At 48.1% G+C, this 20,277-nt stretch overlaps 1 pseudogene across 1 annotated transcript; it reads left to right on the forward strand.

Moving 5' to 3' along the window:
* The first annotated feature begins 16,164 nt into the window (after positions 1-16,164).
* On the forward strand, positions 16,165-19,341 carry LOC101015946 (annotated as a pseudogene). The gene has a single exon (XR_641891.3). The product of XR_641891.3 is annotated as an inosine-5'-monophosphate dehydrogenase 1 pseudogene (transcript).
* The last annotated feature ends 936 nt before the right edge of the window (positions 19,342-20,277 follow it).

Consider the following 20,277-nt stretch of genomic DNA (forward strand, 5'->3'; position numbering starts at 1 on the left):
GACAGGGTTAGATGATGGGTGAAGTCTCTTGAGTCTTCATGCATGCGTGTGTGCCTGTGTGTGCACACACACACACAGACACACATACACGGAGTTCTGCTGCCCCCTTGGGTTAGAGTGAACCTTGAGTCTCGTCACGAAACCCCCTTGCCTTAGGCCCAATCCCAACCCCAACCCTGCATCTGGCCCTCACAGAGTTCACTGTGCATCCACTGATCTACCTGCCATCCTAGTGGGTCCTGGGAGTGTCACTGAGTAGGACAATTAGTGGGGCGAGATGTGCAACAGATTGGGCTCGCTGGTGATTTACAAGTGGTTTTAGAATAAAGTACCCAGATCACCATTCAACACGTGTCCCTTTCTCCAGGCAAGAGCCCTGGGAGCCCACCCCTATTAGTAAGTAGACAGTAGCCTTTGAGGAGTGGAATTCATTTGCAAGGCTGCTAGGGAATAAATTGTGCCTCCCACCAAAAGTCATATGTTGAACCCCTAACCCTCAGTGTCACTGTATTTGAAGACAGGGCCTATAAGGAAGTAATTAAGGTTAGAAAGGGTTGCAAAGGTGGACTCCTATTTAAAGGGATTCATGACATGGTAAGAAGAGACACCAGAGAGCTTACTGTCTCTCTCCCCATCATGTGACCATATAACAAGAAGGCATTCATCTACAAGCCAGGAAGACAGCCTTCATCAAAACCTGACCTGCTGGCACCTTGATCTTGAACTTCCAGCTTCCAGAACTGTGAGAAATGAATTTCTGTTGTTTAAGCCATCCAGACCTGTGGTATTTTGTTATAGTTGTCCTAGTAGACTAAGACAGAGGGTATCTGGGCCCCCTGGGTGTCCAAAGAAAATGCCCTTCCATGCCTTTAAAGGCAGGAGGGAAGTCACGGGGCAACCAGGGTGCAGGGAACAGCAGAGCCTCCTGCTGAGATCTGGGCCCAGCAGGTAGCACAGAACACAAGGTTTCCACTGTCTACAGGCTCTGGAGTCTGAGGGTCAAGTTGGCAGGTGACATAGCAAGAGGGATGGCTCAAACAGGATAACCAGCTTCTCAGATTGACCAGGGAAGCTCCAGTTCTAAGGCCCTAAGAAACTGTGACTTGAGGCAAGGTCTTGGGTCTCATCCTGTTACACTAGGTACAAGGCTTCTCTCCCACCCTAGGGCATGGATCCGGGAGCCATCCTAGACTCTGGCAGGAAGCCAGCAGTATTAGTCAGGGTTCTTCTTCATGGAGACAGAGCCAATAGGATGTGTCTAGATAGAGAAAGAAATTTATGGCTGGGTGTGGTGGCTCACACCTGTAATCTCAGCACTTTGGGAGACCAAGGCGGGTGGATCACTTGAGGTCAGGAGTTCAAGACCAGCCTGCCCAACATGGTGAAACCTGTCTCTACTAAAAATACAAAAATTATCCAGGCATTGTGCTGGGCGCCTGTAATCCCAGCAACTCAGGAGGCTGAGGCACGAGAATCGCTTGAGCCTCGGAGGCAGAGGTTGCAGTGAGCCAAGATTTCACTGCTGCACTCCAACCTGGGTGACAGAATGAGACTGTCTCAAAAAAAAAAGAGAGAGAGAGAAAGATATTTATGATAAGGAATTGGCTCACGGGATTATGAAAGCTGGCAAGTCAAAAATCTGCAGGGTGGGCTGGCAGGTGAAGAGCCAGGAAGAGCCAACGCTGCAGTTCCAATCTCAAGACATTTGCTGCAGGGCCAGGAAGAGCTGATGTTTCAGATGAAGTCCAAAGGTAGCCTGGTGGAGAATTCCCTCTTGCTTGGGAGAGGCCAGGATTTTTGTTCAATTCAGGCCTTCAACTGATTGGGTGAGGCCCACACACATCAGGGAGGGTCATCTGCTTTACTTAAAGTGGATCAATTTAAATGTTAATCCCATCCTAAAACACCCTCACAGAAACACCAACAATAATGTTTGACCAAATATCTTGGTGCCTCATGGCCCAGCCAAGTTGACACATGCAATTGACCATCACAGAGGCCTTGCCCCTCTAGCTCCTAGATACACAGGCTCCCCCCACGTCTCCTTCAAGGACCCAGCTTTCCTAGCCCAGAGCACTTGGGGGGGCCTCCCTCTCCCGTGGGCCTCTCCTTGGTGTTTCACTCCCACACTGGTTTCTTTGGAAACTTCTCTCCAGGAACTGAGAGAATGTCTTTAATCACCTTAAGTTTGGGGTAACAAACTCTTAGCCATGATCCTCAAAGTCCATGAAGTAGTGAAGGGAAGGAAGGGGAAAGGGGAAAACTCTCAGAAGGAAATACACACACACACACACACACACACATACATGCACACACACACACACAAATACACATGTATACACACACATGCACATACACACATACCCATACACACCTATACACATGCACATACACACACGTGCAAATACACATGCATACACACACACATGCACACATGCACACATGCACATGCACATACCCATACACACCAATACACATGCAAAAATATACATGTGTACACACACATACACACACCACACATGCACATACACACATATACACACATACACACACATACACATATGCACACAAACATACATATACACACAAACATGAATACACATACACAGATATACATACATACATCGACACACACACATGCACATCGACACATACACAAATACGCACATGCACACAAATATACATATGCACATATACACATGCATATACACATACACACATATACATACCTACACACAAATACACAGGCATACATATATACACCTACACAAATGTACACACATACACATCCATACCTAAACACATACATACGCGTTTCAAAATCCCCCAAATGTCACCCAGCTACACTGGCAAATGCTACCCATCCAAGTGCTATTGCCACCCATTGACAAAGGCTACCATGGGGACTGTTGAGAGCACTTTCTAGTGAGTATCTGGAGAGGTGAGGTTATTTAACAGGGCTCTGGTGGGCCCCCTTTGTCTGTCTGACCCTGAGCAATTAACTCTAAACTCCTGTTTCTTCTTCAGTAAAAGAGTAATGGTAATCCCCACTCCCGAAAGTTCTTGTACAGGAAAAATCTGCTCATTCATCAGATATTTACTGGACATCCGCTGCATGCCAGGCACTGTGCGGGGACTCAGCAGTGAATGGGGTCTAGGTGGCTTATTGCCATCAGATGATGGTGAAGGAGAGGAGGCCAGCAGTTAGCGCACCTGGAAGCCATGTGCTAGGAAGTCGCACAAGAGGGCTGCAGGTACACAGTGGGATTTTGAGCTAGTCAGGAAAAGCATCCAAGACAACACAGGCAAGGGGAGGTCAGGAAAGCCTTTCCTGTGTGGTGGAGACTGTGGCAAGGCCATGTCCCAACGTGGGAAGTGAGTGCAGGGGGTCAGGGAGCTGGGTGGCTACAGCAAATGTCACTACACACGGGACGGTGGGGCCAGGAAAGGTAAGTCTGGAAATGTGGGGTGGCTGGATTGGACAAGGCGTTTTACGGTGTCTTGCTCTGTCGCCCAGGCTGGAGTACAGCGGTGCGATCTCAGCTCACTGCAGCCCCAACCCCTCTGGCTCAAGCCGCCATCCTGCCTCACAAGTAACTGGGACCACAGGCATGCACCACCATGCCAGGCTAATTTTTGTATTTTTTTTTGTAGAGATGGGATCTCACCACGTTGCCCAGGCTGGTCTGGAACTCGTGGGCTCAAGTGATTCCCCAGCGACAGCCTCCCAAGGTGCTAGGATTACAGGTGTGAGCCACCACGCCTGGCCCGGACAAGGCCTTAAATAGAAGGCAAAGCCTTTTGACCATTTCTGTTGACAAAGGACTTTTTGTGTGACAGGAACACAGCCCAGTTGTAGAAGGGCCACTTTAGGGATAGTTGGAATAAGGAAAGAACTTCTCCAAGAGGCAAGACAGCTGAGTCAGTGCGGAGGTGCTGGGTCTCGGAACTTCAGTCACTACCTCAGACACTCCCACGATAGCCAGGAAGCCAGCCCCTGCGGTGGGAGGGAGGGCTTCCCACCAGCCCCTTCCCATAAGGCAAACAGCTTTGCCCATGCCTTGAGCAGCAGTGCCCAGCTCCCTCCTTCGTGCCACACCCTCCAGGCTCACCCGAGGCACAGGGGTTGGGACAGGCCTGGGTTTCATCTGTTTTGGCTGCAGGTTTCATTTGTTCGCCTGGGTGTCCCTTGTTCACAGGGCTATCGCCTCTCATTGTGATTAAAGTAACGAGTTCCATTGACTCAAGATGGGAGTACAAGCAGTTCCCAGCTATGCAGCGTGGCAGGTCACCCTGGTTCATGGAATCCCTGCCCTGGATCTCCCCTGGAAGATGACAATCCAAAAAGACACGGAAATTATCTTCTGGCCGGGCACAGTGGCTCACGCCTGTAATCGCAGCACTTTTGGGAGGTGGAGGCGAGTGGATCAATTGAGGTCAGGTGTCTGAGGTCAGCCTGGCCAACTTGGTGAAACTCTGTCTCTACTAAAAATACAAAAATTAGTTGGGTGTGGTGGCATGCGTCTGTAGCCCCAGCTACTCGGGAGGCTGATGCAGGAGAATTGCTTGAACCCGGGAGGCAGAGGTTGCAGTGAGCTGAGATCACGCCACTGCACTCCAGCCTGGGTGACAGAATGAGACCCTGTCTCAAAAAAAAAAAAAAAAAAAAAAAAGATAAGAAATTATCTTCCTCTTAGGAAGATTCATTCGGTTACTATAACAACAAGGAAGCAAAGCTACCCCAGCGGGAGCCCCTCACCTCCAAACCCTGTGAGCACACTCCAGAATCTCTTCTTCCATCTCGGTAGTGGCCCAGGATGCAAAGAAGCTTTTTAGAGCTGGAAGGGACCATAAACATGAACCTTAGACATGAAAGCAGAGCCCCCATTTCCAGATGAGAAGGTTGAGGTCCAGAGAGGAAGTGACTTGCCCAAGGTCACATAGCAGGAGGCAGGGCCAGGTCCCCCTGCAGGTCCACCTTCCTGCTTCTGGTTGCTCCTGCCAGCTGGGGGCCCCCCGACCCTTTGGGCAGAAGGGCCTTCTTGGAAGGCCCCGCTGAGAGCAGCACAGGAGATCTGGCAACTGAGGTCCAGGGCTCCAGGGTTCCATCCTTGGGCAACCTGGGGTCACAAGCAGCTCCCTGAAGGCCTGCCTCCTCCAAGGGTGCTGCCCAGGATGAGAAAGCGCCTCGCTCCTGCCTTTTAAGCACTGCCTTCTGGGGCAGGGGACTGGGAAAGGCCCCACAGCCACCAAGGAGGGAGAAAGGGGATGTGGAGAGCCCAAATTCCCCAAAGCGGGAGTGGAGAACCAAGGTAACGTGGAAAAGACATGGCGGAGGGCGTTCCAGGGCCAGGTGGGAGTCAGCCCCATCTCCAGTTACCAACTTTGCTTGAACTACGCTTTGGATTCCTCATCTATAAAGTGGGTTAATACCAGCACTTCCTTCGTGGGGTTATTCTGAGGATCCAGGGAGATGCCCATGGGACGAGGTTAGCAGAGAATAGGTCCATTCATTGTGGTGCCATCTCCTAGTGCAAACCAAACAGAAGCAAAAACACGTGGTAGAGACCCATATGCCCACAGAGGAGTCTCATAAACAGACACATTGCAGAGCTGAGAGAGCAGCAGAAGAAATCCGGTGAGATCAAGATGCCTGAACACGCACACCACCATGTTTTACTTTTTTTAAATTATTTTTATTTTTATTTTTATTTTTTTGAGATGGAGTCTTGCTCTGTCGCCCAGGCTGGAGTGCAGTGGTGCGATCTCGGTTCACTGCAAGCTCCGCCTCCCAGGTTCATGCCATTCTCCTGCCTCAGCCTCCCGAGCAGCTGGGACTACAGGCACCCGCCACCACACCAGGCTAATTTTTTTTTGTATTTTTAGTAGAGATGGGTTTTCACCATGTTAGTCAGGATGGTCTCGATCTCCTGACCTTGTGATTCGCCCGCCTCGGCCTCCCAAAGTGCTGGGATTACAGGCATGAGCCACCGCGCCTGGCCACCACCACATTTTACACAGTGATGCACAGCTATGTCATGAAAATGGGAAGACATGTATAGAAATTAGGAATAGCAGATTTCATCCAGTGGTTACCTCTGAAGTAGGGAAGGAGGATGCAATCAAGAAGGCAGGACAACCGGGAGCTTCATTTACCTAGGTAGTGCTTGATTTCATCCAGAACACGAGCAAGTCCATTGCACTGCACACAGCAGTGTCTGAGGCTCAGCCTGGAGCATCTTTCTCCTGTCCTTTCCCGACTGCCTCGTGCTCATCTTCCAAGCCTTGGCTGAAACACACTCCCGCTGGGAGCTCTTTCCTGGCACTCCTCCCCACGCCCCTGCCACAAGCCTGGGATGGGGCCGCTGACAAACGGTCCTAGACCTCTGGCCATGATCAGGCCTGTCATAGGGGCTGTAGTTGAGGATTTAGTGTCTTTCTCCCCTGACTCTTGATGGCAGGGGCTGAGTCTTCTTTGCCCAATGGAAGGAGTAGCCCATACTGGTCCTCTGTCACTAAGCAAATATTTATTGAACACCTACTATGTGCCAGGCACCAGGCATATAGCAGCAAACAAAACAGACAAAACTCTCTGTGCCCCTAGAGCTGGCATGAATGTTTGTTGAATGAAATGAATGTTGAATGAATGAATGACTGAAAACCTCACAGAAGGCTGCATGTGGTGGCTCATGCCTGTAATCCTAGCACTTTGGGAGGCTGAGGTGGGAGGCCTCATTTGAGGCCAAGAGTTCAAGACCAGCCTGGGCAACACAGTTAGACCCTACCTGTATAAAAACAAAACAAAACAAAACAAAAAACTTAAAAATAAAGGAAAACCCCACAGAAAATATCCCTTATCTCCTGGTTCCCTCTCCCCCTCCACACTAGGGGAGATTGGGATCCAGGGGAAGCAAAATAAAATCATAAAAGAAAGCATCTTCTAGGAAAACACTGGCAAGGTGGCCAGGGCCAGGGCCGGGGTGGCGGTGAGGGAGCCCCAAGGTTGTCCCACACGCCACCCAAGGGATCCTAGTCCAGGTGGCTCCCCTTGATTTATTTTCCTGGGAAAGATAATCCCTGCTCTCTCTGAGGGAGGTCCATGCCACCGCTTAGCTTCTCCACAAATGTCAAATGATCTCATCCCTCCTGTGCAGGCAGAGAGTAATAAAAACAATGAATGTGCAAGCAAAGTTCACACCCAGTTATCCCATGCTTAATTCAAGACGAAGAGAGAAGGGTAGGTGGAGGAAGCAGTGGTTTCTCCCCAACCTCCTCACTCCCACACACCTCCTTTCTGATCAAATCCCCCTACAGCAGTGGTTCTCACAGTGTGGTCCACAGACCAGGCTCAGCATCATCTGGGAGCTTGTTAGAAATGCACATTCTTGGGCCCCACCCCAGACCTGCGGAATCAGCTGCTCTAGGTGGGGCCCTGGCACTCTTTACTTTAACAAGCCCTCCAGGGAGCTCCAATGCAAGAGGCTGGGGAATCACCTGGGAACCTTGAAAAACTACTGATGTCTGCATCCCTCCCCATCTCCCGGGATTCTGAAATAATTGGTCTGGGAAGAGACCTGGGCTTCCGGAGATTTTGAATCTCTCTAGATGACTCTGCTGTGCACCTGGAGAGCAGTCCTGGGTCCCAGTCCCCTAATTCTGTCATCAGAGCAGAGAAAAAGAATTTCTCACTTACAAGGGGTTTGTTACTGTGCTGACATAGCACAATGTTTCTCAAACTTCAGCAAACATCAGAATCCCCTAGAGTGCTTGTTAAAGCCCCGGCTCTCTGATTCAGCAGGTCGGGAGTGGGGCCTGAGAATGTGCATTTCTAATGAGTTCGCAGGTGATGCTGCTGATTGTCTGAAGACCACACTGAGAACCACTGACAAGGATTCTTTCCTGGACCAAATGTTAGTTAGGCTCCCCAACCTTCTTCTAGGTCCATCTGTGCCCATTCTTGTAAAAACTCATATTAATAAGAACCCCCTACTCTCAATAGCTGATCAGTTCCTCACCCTCCACCATCCCAGAGTGATGTCTGATCACCCTGGCCAGCCTTCAGCAAGAGTCCTGTCAGGTTGGTTTAGGCAGAATGGGTACCACGATATCCCTTCTTAGTAATTTCCCATCCACTGACTTCATCCTGCCCCTTGACTGTATATTCTCACTTGTCCATGCTGTACTTGGGGATGAGCCCAATCCCTTTCCTCTACTGCAAAATCCCATTGTAGTGGTCCCTATACCTATCTTGATGATCCTGAATAAAGTCTGGCTTAGCGTGCTTTAACAAGGTGTCACTGAATTTGTTTTATATATGTTTTTAATTGGCAGATAACATGTTTTCATCATGTACAACATGATGTCTTGAAGAATATATACGTTGCAGAATGGCTAAATCAAGTCAATTAACAAATGCATTACCTTGCAGTTATCACTTTCTGGTAACAGCCCATAATATCCACTCTCTTTACATTTTTTCAAGAACAGTACAGACAGTCCTGACTTACAATGGTTCAATTTACAACTTTTTGACTTTACAATGGAGTGAAAGTGATACATAGTCATTACACTCTTCAACTTACTATTCAACTTATACTGGCGTTACATCCCAATGAAAATATCACAAGTCACAAGCGCACAAGAAGCATCTGTACATCGCCATTAACTATAGTCACTTCACTGTACAATAGATCTTTTGACACTTCTTCCCCTTAACTGTTAAGTATATATCCTCTGACCAACCTCTCCCCATCCCTGCTAAGCACCCCACCCTCTGATAACCACCATTATACTCTCTACTTCTATGATCAATCTTTTTAGATTAGGTATTTTTTTCCTTTAATATCACTTAGCCTAGATAATCGTTAGAACAACCCTCTGAGATCAGCATCATTACCTCATTTAAGGAATGGGGAAAGTGGAACACAGAGGAGCTAAGTGACTTGCTCAAGGTAGCACAGTTGATGATGGAGCTGGATTTGAAGCCAATAGGTCAGCTCCAGAGCCCCTGTTCTTTCCCAGGTGCAGTTTGTTTAGTGTAGGGATCAGGATTTGTTCTGAGGCACATCTTGCACTCTTTCCCCTGACAGCCCTCCCAGCCCTGCCTCCTCCAGGGCCAGGAAAGCAGTGCAACAATGGTGGCTGTGGGTGGCTTTGTTTGTGCCTGACATTTCTCCAGGGTTTCTCTCCCCGGCTGCTCAATGCCTTCTGTTGTCTCCTAATTATTCAGGACCACATGCAGGCCTGGCTCCCCTAAAGTCTCCTGATATAATTTGAATCTGTATCCCCACCCAAATCTCAAATTCAGTTGTAACCCCCAATGTTGGAGGTGGGGTCTGGTGGGAGATGGTTGGATCACGGGGGTGGATTTCTCATGAATGGTTTAGCACCATCCCCTTTGGTGCCGTTCTTGTGGTAGTGAGGGAGTTCTCATGAGATCTGATTGTTTAAAAATGTGAGCATCTCCCCTACCCACTTTCTCCTGCTCTGGCTCTGTGAGACGTCTCGCTCCCTCTTTGCCTTCCACCATGATTGGAAGCTTTCTAAGGCCTCCCCAGAAGCAGAAGGCACTATGCTTCCTGTACAACCTGCAGAACCATGAGACAATTACACCTCTTTTCTTTATAAATTACCCAGTCTCAGGTATTTCTTTATAGCAATGTGAGAACAGCCTAATACACCCCCTTTGCTTTGGCATTCCATTGCAGCCCCTCGAAGACCCAAACTCTTCCATCAGCTGTCAATTTTGCACTAAGCACAGTTGGCCACTATTCCTCTCAGTGATACCTGCCTTCAACATGGGAAGCCTTTATCAAAGTTAGTGGACCTCTCAGGATGGAACTTAAGGTATTAACGTCACTTTTTTATCTGTTCATGCCTTCATTCAAACAGCCATTCTGTCAACATTTATTGAACATCTATGTAACAGATCCCATGCAATGTGCTGGGAATTGAAATACAGGGAAGACATGATCACCTATCTCAAGATGTTTCCTCAAGAGACAGAAGGACCAGGGAACATAAGTCCCATGATGGCAAGGATTCTATCTGGCTCACTCACTGCTGCCTAGAAAAGAATCTAGAGCATCATTGGTCCTCAATAAGTACGGAAGGAAGGAAGGAAGGAAGGAAGGAAGGAAGGAAGGAAGGAAGGAAGGAAGGGAGGGAGGGAGGGAGGGAGGGAGGGAGGGAAGGTAGGGAGGCAGGAAGAAAGGGAGGGAGGGAGGGATGGAGGAAGGAAGGAAGGAAAGGAGGAAGGAAGGAAGGAAGGAAGGAAGGAAGGAAGGAAGGAAGGAAAGAAGAAATTGAAGGGGAACCTGCTTGAGAGAGTGTCCTTTTCTTTCTCCCCAGATGTCAGTCAAGTCCAGAATATCCTCACTGTTTATGTGAATAATGTGTCCACTTGGGAGTGATGTTCAGGTCAACTATGAGCACCCAAAGTACTAAGCCCTGTTCAAGAAATGCCCCATTCCATCACATTACCCGACTTCAAACTACACTACAAGGCTACAGTAACCAAAACAGTATGGTACTGGTACACAAACAGACACATAAGCCAATGAAACAGAATAGAGAACCCAGAAATAAAGCCACACACCTAAATAAAGCCATACACCTAAATAAATCCACACACCACACTTTCTTTGACAAAGTCAACAAAAATAAGCAATGGAGAAAGGAATTCCTATTCAATAAATGGTGCCAGGATTACTGGCTAGCTATATGCAGAAGATTGAAACTGAATCCCTACCTATCACCATATACAAAAATTAACTCAAGATGGATTAAAGACTTAAATGTAAAACCTTAAGCTATAAAAATCCTACAAGAAAATCTAGGCAATACCCTTTTGGACATCAGCCTTGGAAAAGAATGTATAACTAAGTCCTCAAAAGCAATTTCAACAAAAGCAAAAATTGACAAGTGAGACCTAATTAAACTACAAAACTTCTTTTTTTTTTTTTTTTTTTTTGAGACGGAGTCTCGCTCTGTCACCCAGGCTGGAGTGCAGTGGCCAGATCTCAGCTCACTGCAAGCTCCACCTCCCGGGTTCACGTCATTCTCCTGCCTCAGCCTCCCGAGTAGCTGGGACTACAGGCGCCTGCCACCTCGCCCGGCTAAGTTTTTGTATTTTTAGTAGAGACGGGGTTTCACTGTGTTAGCCAGGATGGTCTCGATTTCCTGACCTCGTGATCCGCCCGTCTCGGCCTCCCAAAGTGCCGGGATTACAGGCTTGAGCCACCGCGCCCGGCCTAAACTACAAAACTTCTGCACAGCAAAATAAACTATCAACAGAGTAAACAGACAAGCTACAAAATGGGAGAAAATATTTGCAAACTATGCATCTGACAGGTCTAATACCCAGAATTTATAAGGAACTTAAATAATTCAACAAGCAAAAACAAAACCCCATTTTTAAAAAATGGGCAAAGAACATAAGCAGATACTTCTCAAAAGAAGACATACAAGTAGCCAACAACCATACGAAAAAACGCTCCACATCACTAAGCAGCAGAGAAATGCAAATCAAAACCACAATTAGTACCATCTCACACCAGTCAGAATGGCTATTATAAAAAGTCAAAAAGTCAAAAAATAACAGATATTGGTGAGGCTGTGGAGAAAAGGGAATGTTTATACACTGTTGGTGGAAATGTAAATTAGTTCGACCACTGTGGAAAGCAGTTTGGAGATTTCTCAAAGACCTAAAAATAGAATTACCATTCAACCCAGAAATCCTATTACTGGGTATATATTCAAAGGAAAATAAATCATTCTACCAAAAAGACACATACACTCGTATATTCATCACAGCACTATCTATAATAGTAAAGACATGGAATCAACCTAGGTGCCCATCAACGGTGGACTAGATAAAGAAAATGTGGTACATATACACCATGGAATATTATGCAGCCATAAAAAAGAATGAAATCATGTCCTTTGCAGCAACCTGAATGCATCTGGAGTCCATTATCCTAAGTAAATTAATGCAGAAAGAGAAAACTAAATACTACATGTTCTCGCTTATAAGCGGAAGCTAAGCATTCGGTACACATGGACATAAAGAAGAGAATGATAGACATCAGGGCCTAATAGAGGCAGAAGGGAGGGAGAAAGAAAAGGACTGAAAAACTACCCATTGGGTACTATGCTCACCGCCCTGAGTGATAGGATCAATCGTGCCCCAAACCTCAGCATCCTGCAATGTACTCATGTAACAAACCTGCACACGTACCCCTTGAATCTAAAACAAATTTTTTTTTTTTTTTTTTGAGATGGAGTCTCGCTCTGTCGCCCAGGTTGGAATGCGGTGGCACAATCTCGGCTCACTACAGCCTCTGCCTCCCGGGTCCAAGCAATTCTCCCACCTCAGCCTCACAAGTAGCTGGGATTACAAGCACCTGCCACCACGCCTGGCTAATTTTTGCATTTTTAGTAGAGACGGGGTTTCACCATGTTGGCCAGGCTGGTCTCGAACTGCTGACCTCAGGCGATCCACCCACCTCTGCCTCCCAAAGGCTGAGATTACAGGCGTGAGCCACCATGCCAGCCCCAAAATTTTTTTAAAAAAGAAATGCCCTTTCCAAACTCTTGCTGCAACTTCTAGTCTCCTCCAACCAGGGTACTGGGTTCCCAGAAGGTGCCTAGGAAGTATTTGTGGCCCCCAAGGAGGCAGTGGAGGTAAAACAAATGCCATGCCTGAAATGAGAAGCAAAAACACTGAAAGGCTGGGCGCGGTGGCTCACGCCTGTAATCCCAGGACTTTGAGAGGCTAAGGTGGGTGGATCACTTGAGGCCAGGAGTTGGAGACCAGCCTGGCCAACATAGCAAAAACCCATCTCTACTAAAAATACAAACATTTCCAGGGTGTGGTGGCCGGCGCCTGTAGTCCCAGCTACTCAGGAGGCAGAGGCAAGGAGAATTGCTTGAACCCAGGAGGTGGAGGCTGTAGTAAACCGAGATGGCGCCACTGCACTCCAGTCTGGGTGACAGAGCCAGTCTGTCACCTGTCTCGCAAAAAAACAAACTGAAGAAGAAGGGAAAGAGGGAGAGAGAGAGGAGCAGCTCATGGGTAAGCTGCAGCTTGGGAGACAAAATGGTCTTTTGTCTGGTACCGTCTCAACTTTAGCATCGAAAGTCTCTAGTCCAAGGAAACCCATCAGTCCTGGGCAAACTTGGCCTTGTGGTTACCTCAGCTTAGCTAAAGGGAAAGGAAGAGGGTGGGGTCTGGGAGAGGGTGAGGTCTGCATTTATCAAAAGTAGAAAGAGGACTGGAGAGACCAGAGCAAAAGAATAAATGTGCAAAGTGCAGTTCAATCATTTGTTTGTATGCCCGAGGTCTGGGACTGGATCTGGATTTTATCTTCAGGTCATCCACCAGGTCTTAAGGGTTTAGATTTTGGAATTGATAAACAAGGTTTAAATCTTTTGAACCTCCATTTTCTCATCTGTAAAATGAGCCAATTAATAGTATTTTGCTCATGGAGTTATTAAAAGGGTTAAACTAGATAATAAATGTAAAGTACTCAGCACCATGCATATAGTAAGTAAACAGTAGGTATCAGTGCTATTACCTGGCTTCTAGTGGTTGCCCAGTAAATATTTAACCCTTAGTGGCCCCTCTCAATCCCTAATGAAAGGGGTCAGGTAGAAGGCTTGGGGAGGGGGTGTGATTTTTGTCCCAGATTCGCAGCCCCCTCTTGACTCCTGCTAGGAGAGGGTAAAGTACTGAGGACTTGCCATTGGCCTTTGTTGATGCAGTTAAGGGCTTCTAGGGAAGCAGGAATTAATCCAAGAGGGAGCCGGGTCTATCCATGGGCAAATGAATCTGACCAGGACCTTCATTAGCACCCTGAATGCCACCCAGCCATCGTCTTATATATCCCCAGTTCATTCTCCCTTCCACTCTCCTAGGTGACAACCTCCTCCGTGCGCTGCCACTTACAAGAGCTCCTCCTCCCTTGCAACCAATGGCTTTGCTTCCTGGCTTGCCCAGCAAACTGAAGCCATCGAAAAAGGACTTTGGCAGCCTCTGCCACCACATCTACCCACCAATATGCTTTCCCACTTGCCACTTGGGATGAACTGTCCCCTGCTCTTAGCTCAAGCCAACACCATCCCCTCTCATCCACGCTAGGACGGCTCCCACAATTAGCATAAGAATGTTTCTGATTTCTCCCTTTTTTTTTTTTTTTTTTTTTTTGAGATGGAGTCTCGCTCTGTCGCCCAGGCTGGAGTGCAGTGGTGTGATCTCTGCTCACTGCAAGCTCCGCTGCCTCCTGGGTTCACGCCATTCTCCTGCCTCAGCCTCCTAAGCTGGGACTACAGAGCCATACCACGCCCAGCTAATTTTTTGTATTTTCAGTAGAGGCAGGACACGTGTTTGCCAGGATGGTCTCGATATCCTGACCTCGTGTCGGCCGCCTCGGTCTCCCCAAAGTGCTGGGATTACAGGCGTGAGCCACCATCCAGCCGATTTCTCTATCTTAAAACTTTTCGGCCCGGTCGGCGATTGGCTCCGCATGCAACCAACTGGAGGCAATGATCGGCGCTCAGGAACATCCTGCCTAGCTACGAGCAAATGCAAAACTCTAAAATAACCGAGCGTGAAGATGGCGGCTATACTCGGAAGGCTGAGGCAGAAAATATTGCTTCAGGGCGAACTTGATGAGCGGAATTGAGCAGCCTTCAGCCACAAGCATTAAGAGCGAACTCAAAACAAAACTCGCTCATGAAAAACAAACAAACAAACAAAAACTTTCCTTGAGCCCGCTTCTCCTGCAGCCACTGCCCACTTCTCTGTTTCCCGCGAAACAAAATATTCAAGAAGAGGCCCGGGAGGGTGGCCTTGGCGTCTGTAGTCCCAGCTACTTGGGAGGCAGGTGGATTGGCAGGCCAGGGTCAGGTCAGCAGGCGCATAGAGACCCTCTGTCTCTTAAAAAAAAATCAAAAGAATTGTCTATATCTGTTGCCTCCTTTTCCTCTTCTCACCTCCTCTCTCTTTTTTCATTTAGCAAATCATAAAGAAACTTATAGCAAATGCAAACTTATTAATACTCCTTGACTGTGGAAATCCTCCTGGGTATATGCTTAAAAGAATAGCGAGGATTCAAAAGACAATGTCACCAACATTGTATGCCAATATTCACAGCAGCACTATTCTGCAATCACCAAAGATTGGAAAAACCCAAGTGTCTATCAGCAGATGAACGGATAGGCAAAACATAATACAGTCGTCCTCAGTATCCAGGGGGATTGGTTCCAGGACCTAACAGATACCAAAATCTTAGGATACTCAGTCGGCAAATGGTGTAGTACTTGCAAGTAACGCGCCTTTAAATCATCTCTAGATTATATATCATACCTAATACAATAATGTAAATGCTGTGTAAGCAGTTGTTACTCTTCATTGCTTTAAATTTGTATTATTTTTTATGGTTTTTAGGGGGTAATATTTTCTTTTTATTTTTTGAAATGGGAGATCTCACTATCTTTGCCCCCAGACTGGTCTCCAAGCTCCTGAGCTCAGGGATCCTCCTGCATCATATAAAGTAGCTGAGGACTACAGACATGGGCCACTACCTGTAGTCCAGTCCTTCGATATTTTTCAGTCCGAGGTTGGTTGAATCTGAGAATGCCAAACCCGACAATACCAGAGCCAACTGTCTATCCCTATCACAGAATGAGTATTCAATTGCAGAAGGGCGAGAAATTCTGACACATGCTACAGCATGGATGAATCTTAAAATGCTATGCTGAGGTGAAAGAAAACTAACCAGACACAAAGGACAAATGTATGCGATTCCGCTTATCTGAAATATCGAATAGACCCGCCATGCAGCAATCGCCATAACAATATTCATATCGCATCCTTTCATAACCACTTATCATGGCATCGCGTCACTGCTGCTTTCATAACCATCGCGTCGCAACATATCGCCAGCAGCGTAAAATCGCCAGCTGCGCCATCTTAACCAGCAATAAATCAACAACCATATCGCGTCACTTTCACCAGCTGCATAATATGCTTGTCGCGTCACTTTCTGCATCAGCAATAAGCATCCATAACATAACCAACCTTGTCGCGTCAACAACAGCTCGTCAAAAGCGGCAATAGCGTAAATTTAATCAAAATCGCATGATCTCCATGGCTGCTGCATCATGAACTACCTGATCAGCGGCGGCACCCTCTACGTGCCCGAGGATGGACTCACCGCACAGCAGCTCTTCGCCAGCGCCGACGGCCTCACCTACGACGACTTCCTGATTCTCCCAGGATTCATAGACTTCCTAACTGGTGAGGTGGACCTGACCTCAGCCCTGACCCGGAAGATCACGCTGAAGACGCCGCTGATCTCCTTTCCCACGGACACTGTGACAGAGGCCGACATGGCCATCGCCATGGCTCTGATGGGAGGTATTGGTTTCATTCACCACAACTGTACCCCAGAGTTCCAGGCCAACAAGGTGCAGAAAGTCAAGAAGTTTGAACAGGGCTTCATCACAGACCCGGTGGTGCTGAGCCCCTCGCACACTGTGCGTGATGTGCTGGAGGCCAAGGTGCGGCATGGCTTCTCTGGCATCCCCATCACTGAGACGGGCACCATGGGCAGCAAGCTAGTGGGCATCGTCACCTCCCGAGACATTGACTTCCTTGCTGAAAAGGACCACACCACCCTCCTCAGTGAGGTGATGACGCCAAGGATCAAGCTAGTGGTGGCTCCAGCAGGCGTGACGTTCGAAGAGGCAAATGAGATCCTGAAGCGTAGCAAGAAAGGGAAGCTGCCTGTTGTTAATGATCATGATGAGCTGGTGGCCATCATCGCCCGCACCGACCTGAAAAAGAACCGAGATTACCCTCTGGCCTCCAAGGATTCCCACAAGCAGCTGCTGTGCGGGGCAGTTGTGGGCACCCGTGAAGATGACAAATTCCGCCTGGACCTGCTCACCCAGGCGGGCGTCGATGTCATAGTCTTGGACTCGTCCCAAGGGAACTTGGTGTATCAGATCGCCATGGTGCATTACACCAAACAGAAGTACCCCCACCTCCAGGTGATTGGGGGGAACGTGGTGACAGCAGCCCAGGCCAAGAACCTGATTGACGCTGGTGTGGACGGGCTGCACGTGGGCATGGGCTGCGGCTCCACCTGCATCACTCCGGAAGTGATGGCCTGTGGTCGGATCCACGGCAGTGCTGTGTACAAGGTGGCCGAGTATGCCCGGCGTTTTGGTGTCCCCATCATAGCCGATGGCGGCATCCAGACCCTGGGGCACGTGGTCAAGGCCCTGGCCCTTGGAGCCTCCACAGTGATGATGGGCTCCCTGCTGGCCGCCACCACAGAGGCTTCTGCCGAATACTTCTTCTCAGATGGGGTGCCGCTCAAGAAGTACCAGGGCATGGGCTCTCTTGATGCTATGGAGAAGAGCAGCAGTAGCCAGAAACGATACTTCAGCGAGAGGGATAAGGTGAAGTTCGCGCAGAGTATCTCGGGCTCTATCCAAGACAAAGGGTTCATCCAGAAGTTCGTGCCCTACCTCATAGCGGGCATCCAGCACAGCTGCCAGGATATCGGGGCCCGCAGCCTGTCTGTCCTTCGGTCCATGATGTACTCAGGAGAGCTCAAGTTTGAGAAGCGCACCGTATCGGCCCAGATGGAGGGTGGCGTCCATGGCCTGCACTCTTACGAGAAGCGGCTGTACTGAGGACAGCGGTGGAGGCCAAGATGGTGGAAGGGGCGTGCCCCGGTGTCCCCCTTCGGGCGCAGCCTCCCGCCATAACTGAGTGGTCCACAGATTTGCTCTATGGGTTCCCCATTTCCTTTCCAGGGAGAGAGTAGGGGAGGCCCCGAGGGGACTGCTGCCCCTCGCTGGGCATCCCCCACAGAGTCAGGACTGCTCTCTGGGCCAGGCTGCCCTGGGAGGCCTAGCCCAGCCAGCCAGGCTCTCAGGCCCTGCTCCTGCCTCAGGTCTTTCTTGCTGCAGCCTGCTCCAGCCTGGCCCCCACCCCAGGGGCCGGCGGCCCCTCCTGGCTTCTCCTATAGGGCACCTCCTTGCCCCCCAGCTCCCCAAGAAATGGCGCTCTCCTGGCCCTGCCTCTGGCCCTTGCCAGGCTGCTGCCCCCTCAGCCATGTGGCACTTCTGAGCTCCTGACCTAGGCCAGCGGGAGGTCTCTGCCCAGTTCTCTGGCCCTGGGCTCCAGTTGAGTCCTGCTCCTAGGGCCGCTCCCCTGTCCCTGGCCCTGAGGAGTACACTGCCCTGGTAATGGCCGCCTGCCCGTCGTTCCTGACTCACCACCGTTCCCAGGTGTGCCATTCCTGCCCTTTCCTCAGCTGCAGTTTAAGACTTTAACTTTGCACATTTTGGGATCACAGTTGCCACATTGTGGGTATTAAATAATTGGAATAAATCAAGCAGGTCTCAACGCCTCAAAAAAAAAAAAAAAATCTAGAATAGGCAAATTGATAGAGACAAAGCAGAATAGAAGTTACCAGAGACAAAGCCAAATAGAGGTTACCAAAGGCTAGGGAGAGAGGAGAATGGGGAGTTAATGCTTAATGGGTACCGAGTTTCTGTTTGGGTTTATGATGTTTTGGAAGAAGATAGTGTGAAAGTTACACAACATCGTGAATGTACTTAATGTAATTGTATGCTGAAAATGGTTAAAATGGCAAATTTTCTGTGGTACATATGTTTTACTACAATTTCAAAAAAATAATGTAATATGCCAAATGCCACAGACTTGTACAGTTTAAATGAGTGAATTATACCTTAATAAAGCTGTTAAAAATAAATAAAATTGTAAAACATAATTACACAGTTTAGTGAGTTATGAAGCAAACGCTTATGTAATGACCACTCTAATCAAGAACCAGAAAAATTTTAAGACTACTCTGGCCAACATAGTGAGACCCCATCTCTATTTTTTCTTTAAAAACGTGTTTGAAAAAGTAAAAAAAAACCCTAACATTGCCAGCACCACCAAAGCATCCCCCTGTATCCCACCCATTCCCACTCTTTCTCCCCACTAACCTAACTTCTTGGTAATAATTTCCTAGCATCCTCTATGCTTTTACAGCCTAGGTAGGCAACCCTAAACATATTAGTTCAGTTTTGCCTGTTTTTGAATTTTATATAAATGAAATAACATAGAAAGTGTTCTTTTGTGTCTGGTTTCATTTGCTCATCATCATGTTTCTGAGATTCAACCATGTTGTTGGATATAAGCTACAGGTGGTTCATTTGCGTTGTTGTACACTAGTGTTCCATTGCATTTTTTTTTTCTTTTGAGACAGAGTCTCACTCTATTGCCCAGGCTGGAGTGCAGTAGTGCAATCTCGGCTCACTGCTACCTCTGCCTCCCGGGTTTAAGAGATTCTCGTGCCTCAGCCTCCCAGGTAGTTGGATTACAGGTGCCCACCACCTTGCCGGCTAATTTTGTATTTTCAGCAGACAGGGTTTCACCATGTTGGCCAGGCTAGTCTCGAACTCCTGACCTCAGGGGATCCGCCAGCCTCGGCCTGCCAAAGTGCTGGGATTACAGGTATGAGCCACCACGCCCCGCTGCATTTGTATATTAAAATGTACTTATCCATTCTATTGTTAATGAATATTTGCTGCTATGAGCAGTTTATGCGTGTACATGCATTTCTGACGGGTATAAATCTTGGAGTGGAATTTTTGGTTCTCAGCGTTATGCATATCCTCCACTTTGGTGGATAATGCTCAATTATTTTTGAAAATGTTCTATTTCACACTCCCACTAACAGTGTGAGAGTTCCTGTTGTTCCATCTCCTTGCAAAGACTTAGTATTGTCACTCTTAAACTTTAGCCATTCTAGTGGGAGTGTAAGGGTATCTCCTTGTGGTTTTCACTTCCATTTCCTTTCTCACTAATAAGATTGAGCCCCTTTTTGTACATTTATTTGCACTCTTTTCCTAAATGCTTGTTCAAATATCTTGCCCACTTTTCTACTGTGTCTGTCTTTTGCTTAATGATTTGTAGGAGTTTTGTTTGTTTGCTTGTTTGTTTTGAGACAGAGTTTCACTCTTGTCGCCCAGGCTGTAGTGCAGTGGCGCGATCCGGGCTCACTGTAACCTCTGCCTCCTAGGTTCAAGCGATTCACCCACCTCAGCCTCCTGAGTAGCTGGGATTACAGGCACGCATCACAACGCCCTGCTAATTTTTGTATTTTTAACAGAGATGGGCTTTCACCCTGTTGGCCAGGCTGGTCTCCAACTCCTGACCTCTGGTGATCCCCCTGCCTCGGCCTTCCA

The sequence above is a fragment of the Papio anubis genome, chromosome X, assembly GCF_008728515.1.
Source record: "Papio anubis isolate 15944 chromosome X, Panubis1.0, whole genome shotgun sequence".
NCBI classification, from domain to species: domain Eukaryota; kingdom Metazoa; phylum Chordata; class Mammalia; order Primates; family Cercopithecidae; genus Papio; species Papio anubis.